Consider the following 8607-nt stretch of genomic DNA (forward strand, 5'->3'; position numbering starts at 1 on the left):
TAACATCTTACTTAAGTAAATCTACCTCAGAACCACAACACGCTCAAGCCATGTTTAGTCTTAAAAGAAAGAGCTTTAGCTAAAACAGCCATTGGACCATTTATATTTCACATACAGTACAATGCAACATTAACATTTGGTGAGATAATTATTCACACATCCTAATGGATCCTGCACTGGAATTCCAAGAACAGAGAAAGAGCACCTGGCTGGTTTGGAATCAGCTGTAAGGTCCTGCTTTGAGGGGCTTGAAAATGTAAGTGATAGAACTAAAACTTGACAATATAGAGAGTTAGAAACTCTAGGTAACATTTGAACCATTTTCACATTCCTCAAAGCCATTTCAATTTTATTACCCCAGACCTGACCAATCAGAAGTTTAGAGATTAGAATCTCTTTGTCTAAAACATAAAAACAGAAAGCTAGAACTAGCAATTGGAGGTGGTACAATTTGGAGTGGAACAACCTGGGAGAAGAAACCAAGGAGAGGAAATCCAGGAAGACTGAACGGAACCAGAACCAGAACTCCTCCACCAAAAACCTGAAAGCTTTGCAACCGACGCAGTCTGCCAGCCCTCCCCGCTATCGAACATCTGTGTAATCATAATAACTTGTTTGTTGTTTTACATTCAAAACAGTCAAAAATTTGAGTATTGGATAGATCTCCTCTCTCTATTTAAATATTCTCCACCCTGCTTGTCTCTGTCCTATCTTTGCAAATACATGTTGTCTATTTACATTTTTAATAAACCTATATCTGTATAAAATGCCTCCAGGTTAATTCATGCAGATCTACCCCACCACTAATCTGAGTCTGAATCTTAGTTATAGTATTGTGGTAACTTGCGTATCAACCCGGTCTCATTTTCAGAGAACTTGACCGCTGTGGGTTGCATGTGTGGGGGTTCACTGGATAACAGGACTTTATTCAGCAATTATAATTTCTTCTGATATCGAAACCAGATAAACAAACCACACTCCAGTTTAAAGTCCTAGGCCAATCAAAAATAACTGTAATGATAAATGAAAACAATTTGTCCGTTGCAACATCTTGGCTGTATTTTATCAGATCAGCACCCTTTCATTTCATTAGACTATTTACAAAGCTGTCGTTTTGTTATGTTTTTTCTGGCCATACAGCAGACACACCCACACACATGCACTCACACAGACACTGACACACTCATACACACACACACACAATACTAAAACCCCACAGGGTTAACTAATGTTACTAAAATTAGAACATCCATAGGGAGGCAAAATATTAACTAACTAGCTTTATCTGCTGTATTAAGCGCTGCCCTGCCCAACGCACTGGAGTGTGAGAGGGACTGAGTAACGCCCCTGAAACACTGAGACTGGCCTGTGTCCTGTGCTGAGCCCTGTGTGTTACACAGCACTGTGTGTGTGTCTCGCCTGCTGCTCACTCTGAGCCACATTATACCGACACCCAGAGACCCAGAGAGAGAGAGGGCCGAGCCGGGCTGTGATCGGGTCAGTCCTCTGTGTCTGACGTGTCAATATGAGCTGAGATCCAGGGGCCAGAATCACTCAGAGGACCGTGGAGCTCAGCTGCAGAGGGAGACTCAGTGTCTGTGCAGGAGAGACGGCCATGATGTGAGAGAGAGGCTGGAGGGACACAGGGGACACAGCGGGGCCTCCCTGCTCTATCAGACCAGACACAGGACAGGAGGGGTGAAGCAAACTGAGACGCCTGTACAAGGTCAGAGGCTGAGGGGTGTGTGGATTATACAGTGTGTTATACAGTGTGTGTGTGGTTTATACAGTGTGTTATATAGGGTGTGTGTGGTTTATACAGTGTGTTATACAGGGTGTGTGTGTTGTATACAGTGTGTTATACAGGGGGCGTGTGTGGTTTATACAGTGTGTTATACAGGGTGTGTGTGGTTTATACAGTGTGTTATACAGGCTGTGTGTGGTTTAAATAGTGTGTTATCAGGGTGTTGTGCAGTGTGAGGTGCGTGTGGTTTATACAGTGTGTTATTAGTGTGTTGTGCAGAGTGAGGTGTGTGAGGTTTATACATAAGAACATAAGAAAGTGTCCAATCGAGAGGAGGCCATTCGGCCCATCATGCTCATTTGGTGTCCATTAATATCTAAGTGATCAAGGATCCTATCCAGTCTGTTTTTGAATGATCCCAAACTTTCAGCTTCAGCCACATCGCTGGGGAGTTTGTTCAGATTGTGACGCCTCTCTGTGTGAAGAAGTGTCTCCTGTTTTCTGTCTTGAATGCCTTGAAGCCCAATTTCCATTTGTGTCCCCGGGTGCGTGTGTCCCTGCTGATCTGGAAAAGCTCCTCTGGTTTGATGTGGTCGATGCCTTTCATGATTTTAAAGACTTGAATCAAGTCCTCACGTAGTCTCCTCTGTTCCAGGGTGAAAAGGTTCAGGTCCTCAGTCTCTCAGTAGGACATTCCCTTCAGACCTGGAATAAGTCTGGTTGCTCTCCTCTGAACTGTCTCTAGAGCAGCGATATCTTTCTTGAAGTGTGGAGCCCAGAACTGTCCACAGTATCCAGATGAGCTCTAACTAGTGCAATGTACAGTCTGAACATCACTGCCCTTGTTCTCAATTCTACACTTTTGACAATATACCCTAGCATTGTGTTTGCCTTTTTTATTGCTTCCCCACATTGTTTGGATGGAGAAAGTGAGGAGTCCACATAGACTCCTAGGTCTTTCTCATGCGTTACTTCATCTAGTTCTGTTCCTCCCATAGTGTAATTATAGTGGACATGTTTGTTACCTGCATGTAATACCTTGCACTTGTCCACATTGAATTTCATCTGCCAGGTGTCGCCCACAACTGAATATTATCTAAGTCCCTCTGAATAGCCTGTGCTGCAAAGATTGTATCTGCTGAGCCACCTATTTTAGTATCAGGATTGTGTGTTATCAGATACAGATACAGTGTGTTATTAGTGTGTTGTGCAATGTGAGGTGTGTGTGGTTTATACAGTGTGTTATACAGGGTGTGTGTGGTTTTTACAGTGCGTTATACCGGGTGTGTGTGGTTTATACAGTGTGTTATACAGGGTGTATGTGGTTTATACAGTGTGTTATCAGGGTGTTCTGCAGTGTGAGGTATGTGGTATATACAGTGTGTTATACAGAGTGTGTGGTTTATACAGTGTGTTATACAGGCTGTGTGTGGTTTATACATTGTGTTATACAGGGTGTGTCTGGTTTATACAGTGTGTTATACAGGGTGTATGTGGTTTATACAGTGTGTTGTACAGTGTGAGGTGTGTGTAGTTTATACAGTGTGTTATCTGTGTGTTGTGCAGTGTGAGGTGTGTGTGGTTTATACAGTGTGTTATACAGGGTGTGTGTGGATTATACAGTGTGTTATACAGGCTGTGTGTCTGGTTTATACAGTGTGTTATACAGGGTGTATGTGGTTTATTCAGTGTGTTGTGCAGTGTGAGGTGTGTGTGGTTTATACAGTGTGTTATCAGTGTGTTGTGCTGTGTGAGGTGTGTGGTTTATACAGGGTGTTATCAGTGTGTTGTGCAGTGTGAGGTGTGTGGTTTATACAGTGTGTTGTACAGTGTGAGGTGTGTGTGGTTTATACAGTGTGTTATCAGTGTGTTGTGCAGTGTGAGGTGTGTGGTTTATACAGTGTGTTATCAGTGTGTTGTGCAGTGTGAGGTGTGTGGTTTATACAGTGTGTTATATGAGTCCAGGTGGAGAGAGGAGTCTAATCCTCTTGCTGACTAGAGCAGCAGCTTCACTCGGGTCTTTCTTAGCTGCCGTGTCGCTGGTTTGGAGTGTTTAGTCAGAGAAACACATTTTAGAAAACCTCTCTCTCGCTGTCAGGCTGAGGCTCATAAGGCTCTTATTATCCTGTCCAGTCCCTCTGGATCAGCACTGCGCTCATGTGTACTGGTGTGAGTGCAGGACGCCTCACTCTCTGTGACTGCTCACACACACACACACAGACTGGGTTTCTGAGACGCCACTCTGCTGCTGGGCTGCTGGGACTACAGTGTCAGCTGACCTGGAGCCGTATCTCTGTACTGGGACAGACTGGGACACTGGTGTCTGGACTCTGGACCTGTTTTATTGCTCTTCACACAGTTAGTGTCCTTATGATAGACATGCGGCTGTGGACTGATTAAGACATCTGACACAGCTGGTCAGTATTGTTCAGGTCTGAGGCGTGTGACGCAGTCTGGGTGAGTGAGACGCAGTTTGTGCAGGTGAGTGTAGAAGGCATGTCTGCTCACCTGTATTTCACTCACTGCTTTATTCAGCCCTGAATGACACAGGGGCCCTGAACTCTGGACTCAACAGACTCCTGTGTCTTAATCTCCTGGGTGTATTTTATTGCTCTCTAGCAATATAACATTTTATTCAGCAAATTAGTTTCACTTTCTCCACAGACCTGACATGCTGACAAAGTGGGTTTTATCTCTTGCTCTGAGTCACAGATGGGTGTTACAGTGACTCCCAGTGGGAGCCGTGTGTCAGAGGTGTGAATAAAGACACTCAGAGGAGAGGTGTCCACAGTCAGAGCTGAGGAGAGACAGCAGGAGGTCCCCTGTACAGCGGGCTGCAGACTGGGCTTCTTCTGGCTTCAGGCAGGACCAGGAGGGAGGAGGAGGAGCAGAAACCCCATCTCCTCTTCCTCTTCCTCCTCCTCTTCTGCTCCATGTCTGGATCAGGACAGCAGGATTCATTCAGAGCGGCTGTGAGAGAAGTGAGGTCTGCAGGTCACTGTGCAGCTCAGAGATCCAGTGTGACTCTGTCTGGTATAAAGTGCTCTGATTATTATTAATAATATTATTATTATTATTATTATTATTATTATTAATAATATTTCTTGGCAGACGCCCTTATCCAGGGCGACTTACAACATAAGTGCAAAAATACAGAGAAGTACAAGGCATCAATCATTACAAATTCAACTTAGCTAAAACATAGCAATTCAAAATAATACATTTTACAAATTCCAATTTACAATGTACACAAGTACAGTAAGAGACTTCCTACATCCTGGACGGTGAAAGCTAAGTGCTGTCAAGATGTAGGGTTACAGACGAGGGCTACGGGAAAGGGAGCAAGGAGGAGAACAATCAAAGCAAGGAGGAAAACAATCAATTGCTGCTGTGTTTGAACAGTGCCGCTATCATTATGAGGACTTTCCATAGACATAATGATTTTTATACTGTACAAACTATAGATTCCATCCCATAACCGTAACCCTAACCCTAATAACAAACTTTCTGCATTTTTACATTTTCAATAAAAAATTATTTAGTATGTTTAATAAGCATTGGCAATGTCCTCATAAACCACCTTTATAGCGTAATAACTTTGTAATTACCAGTTTGTAACCTAAAAAGGTTCTCATAAACCACATAAACCAGCCCACACACACACACAGTGACAGGAATACTGTCACTATAAGATGTCCCTCCGCCACTCAGATTTAATTATTCATATTTCAGGTCAGACAGTTGTGCAGTGTGACAGGACTGGAGCTGGACTGGGGAATGTTCTTCACTGGAAACTAATATTGAAGAAACGTCCTTCAACAGCTGATCTAAGAGAGAGAGAGAGAGAGAGAGATGGCGAGCAAACGGTCCTCCTCCCTTGGTGGTGAGTCGCTGCTCTGTGTTTCTGTCCTCTGTGTCCCTCAGGAGACACTGTCCCTCTGTCCTCCCGTCCCCAAGTTAAAGTGTCCGCTGCGCAGGAGATCAGAGTCCCACTGAGAGAGTTATTAGAGGGACTGAGACACAGCTGATGGGCAAACTGTGTGACTGGAGTGACTGTAGGGAAAACACTAACAACACACCAGCAACACACACTACACACACTACACACAACACTATAGAGAGGGCAGAGGGATGGAGAGAGAAGAGTTGAAGGGGGAGAGATGGATAGAGTGGGAAGTGAAAAGAGAGAATGGGGAGACAGATGGAGAGAGAGGGAGAAGAAAAGAAGGGGTGAGAGATTGAGAGAGGGAGAAAGAGCAGTGCAGAGAGGGAGAGAGGGCGAGAGACAGTGTCTTTATTAATTATCAGCAGCAGTCGTGTTAGTGTCTGTTGTCACTGAGACTCACTGTTATTAGTGTGATGTCATCAGAGAGAGACAGGAGAGACAGAGTCTGTGTTCAAAACCGCATACTACCCTACTACATACTGCATGAGTACATACTGCAGCTACATACTGATTTCTGACTATAAGTAGTTTAGTGCACAGTATGAAGATAAATGATTATGTGTACTATATATGTCATGTGACCTCACGTGACAGACATGTGAAGCATGATGGGATGCAGTATTGCTTGTGGTTAGCTCTGGTTGTATTCTGCTTGTTTTGGCAAATGGAGGAGGCAGGATAGAGATGGAGGATTTAAAAAGCAATGTCAGTTAGAAGAAAAAGTTGACAGGTTTGGCCATTAGGAAAAAAAAGTCAAATAAAAACACATAAATGACAAAAATATGACTAATAATACAAATATTAATAATAATAAAGCAAAATAAATAAAAGACATCAGAGAAAAAGAAAAAAGAGCAGCATCAGTAAGAGAAGAAGGGAGAGGAGGAGAGAGAGGGGAGACAGGCAGGGAACGAGTGTGGGAGAGGGAGGGATGGAGGGAGAGGCAGTGGGTCTGAAGAGGGATATAAACTGTGTTGTTTCTCTCTGACAGGGGGGAGACAGACTGCTTCCCCTGAGACACAGCGTCTCTCAGAGCTGAGGATTGTGCTGCTGGGGAAGAGATGGGCTGAGAAGAGTTTATCAGGAAACACCATCCTGGGCAGAGAGGCGTTTAACACTGAGAGAGAGACTGAGCAGAGTGAGAAGAGCCAGGGTGAAGTGGCCGGGAGGCAGGTCACTGTGGTCGACACACCAGGCTGGTGGTGGAGTCATTCTGTACAGGAGACTCCAGAGTTGGTTAAACAGGAGATTGTGCGCAGTGTGTCTCTGTGCCCCCCGGGACCCCACGCTCTCCTCCTGACCATTCCTGTGGGTTAGGACTTCACAGAAGGAGACAGTAGATCAGCAGAGGAACACCTGGAGCTCCTCAGTGAGAGAGTCTGGAGACACACTATAGTGCTGTTCACTGGGGGGGACAGACTGGGGGACACAACCATTGAGCAGCACATTGAGAGAGGAGGGGAGGAGCTCCTGCGGCTTGTGGAGAAATGTGGGAACAGGTATCATGTCCTCAACAACAGGGACAGGGGCGACGGCACTCAGGTCACAGAGCTGCTGGACAAGATAGAGGAGATGGTGGCAGGAAACAAGGAGAGATTCTTCACCAGGCAGAAATACACAGAGACCCACCAGCAGATGGAAGAACGGATTCAAATTAAAGTAAAGTTGCTGAAACAGAAGATGCAGGAGTGGAGCAGGAGAGAAGAGGAGCTGAATGAGAAGATGAGAAAGACACTGAAGGAAGAGGAGCTGGAGAAAGAGACAGAGGAATCCACTCCGCCTGTCAAGAGGAGGAACAGCCTGGAGATCAACCCTCCCCTCAGTGAGTCTGATTAATGCTGTATCACTGACTCTCTGATCTCACTGGCTCTCCTCTCAGTCTGTATCACTGACTCTCTGATCTCACTGGCTCTCCTCTCAGTCTGTATCACTGACTCTGATCTCACTGGCTCTCCTCTCAGTCTGTATCACTGACTCTGATCTCACTGGCTCTCCTCTCAGTCTGTATCACTGACTCTCTGATCTCACTGGCTCACAAGATAGACGAGATGGGGTAGGACTGGGTGTCTTTCACTAAAAGAGGGAGACAGGAGGACTGCAGGAGAAGGGAGATAAAAGTTGGGAAGTTGAAAACTGGATCATACCCAGCAGTAATTCAGTGTGGTCACTCCACAGCACTGAGGCCTCTTATGGACTGTAACTACAGCACACTGACACACAGCTCTACTACGCCCTGACTGTGTCACTACAGCACACTGACACACAGCTCTACTACACCCCCGACAATATCTCTCTCTCTCTCTCTCTCTCTCTCTCTCAGGACCCTGCCCTGGAGGAGCCCTGAACCCCAGTGTTGTCCACATCACAGCTGTCAGTCCCCATACATGTACAGACAAGTAGTTATATAGGGCACTTATTAAGGAGGTGCTTCAGGGGACTTCAATATCTAAGACCATTGTCTTTATTTGTATTTTACCCATTAATGGACATTCATTGTCTCAATATATGTTTTTTCTTTGAATAACCCTTCATCTTTAATAACAGATTAAACTAAACTTATGATGACTACTGTGTTTGTATAAACATTATCATCTATAATTTCCCCAAAGTTAGAACCAAATTGATACTGTTCTATTGCCAAATAATTATTATTATGCTATAAAACCTTTTTAACTAGAACAAATGTGTTATTCGTTCATTACAAAGCATTGGCTTTGTTACCACATACAATTTTAGAATAGTTTTTCACACATTTCCCTTATACAATAATACAATACACCATAGTAGCATTATTCAGTGTGTATCCACTTACAGTTACATTGAAACATTACATATAATTTCACATTGCAGTCATACAGCCAGACAGCACAATTATTTAAATCCAGTAGTCAATCTATTCAGCTACGGCAAGGATAGT

General features: G+C 44.4%; 1 pseudogene; it reads left to right on the top strand.

Annotated features, from left to right (window-relative positions):
- The first annotated feature begins 1380 nt into the window (after positions 1–1380).
- On the top strand, positions 1381–8293 carry LOC136764199 (GTPase IMAP family member 4-like; annotated as a pseudogene).
- The last annotated feature ends 314 nt before the right edge of the window (positions 8294–8607 follow it).

Source organism: Amia ocellicauda, chromosome 12 (assembly GCF_036373705.1).
Source record: "Amia ocellicauda isolate fAmiCal2 chromosome 12, fAmiCal2.hap1, whole genome shotgun sequence".
Lineage (NCBI taxonomy): Eukaryota > Metazoa > Chordata > Actinopteri > Amiiformes > Amiidae > Amia > Amia ocellicauda.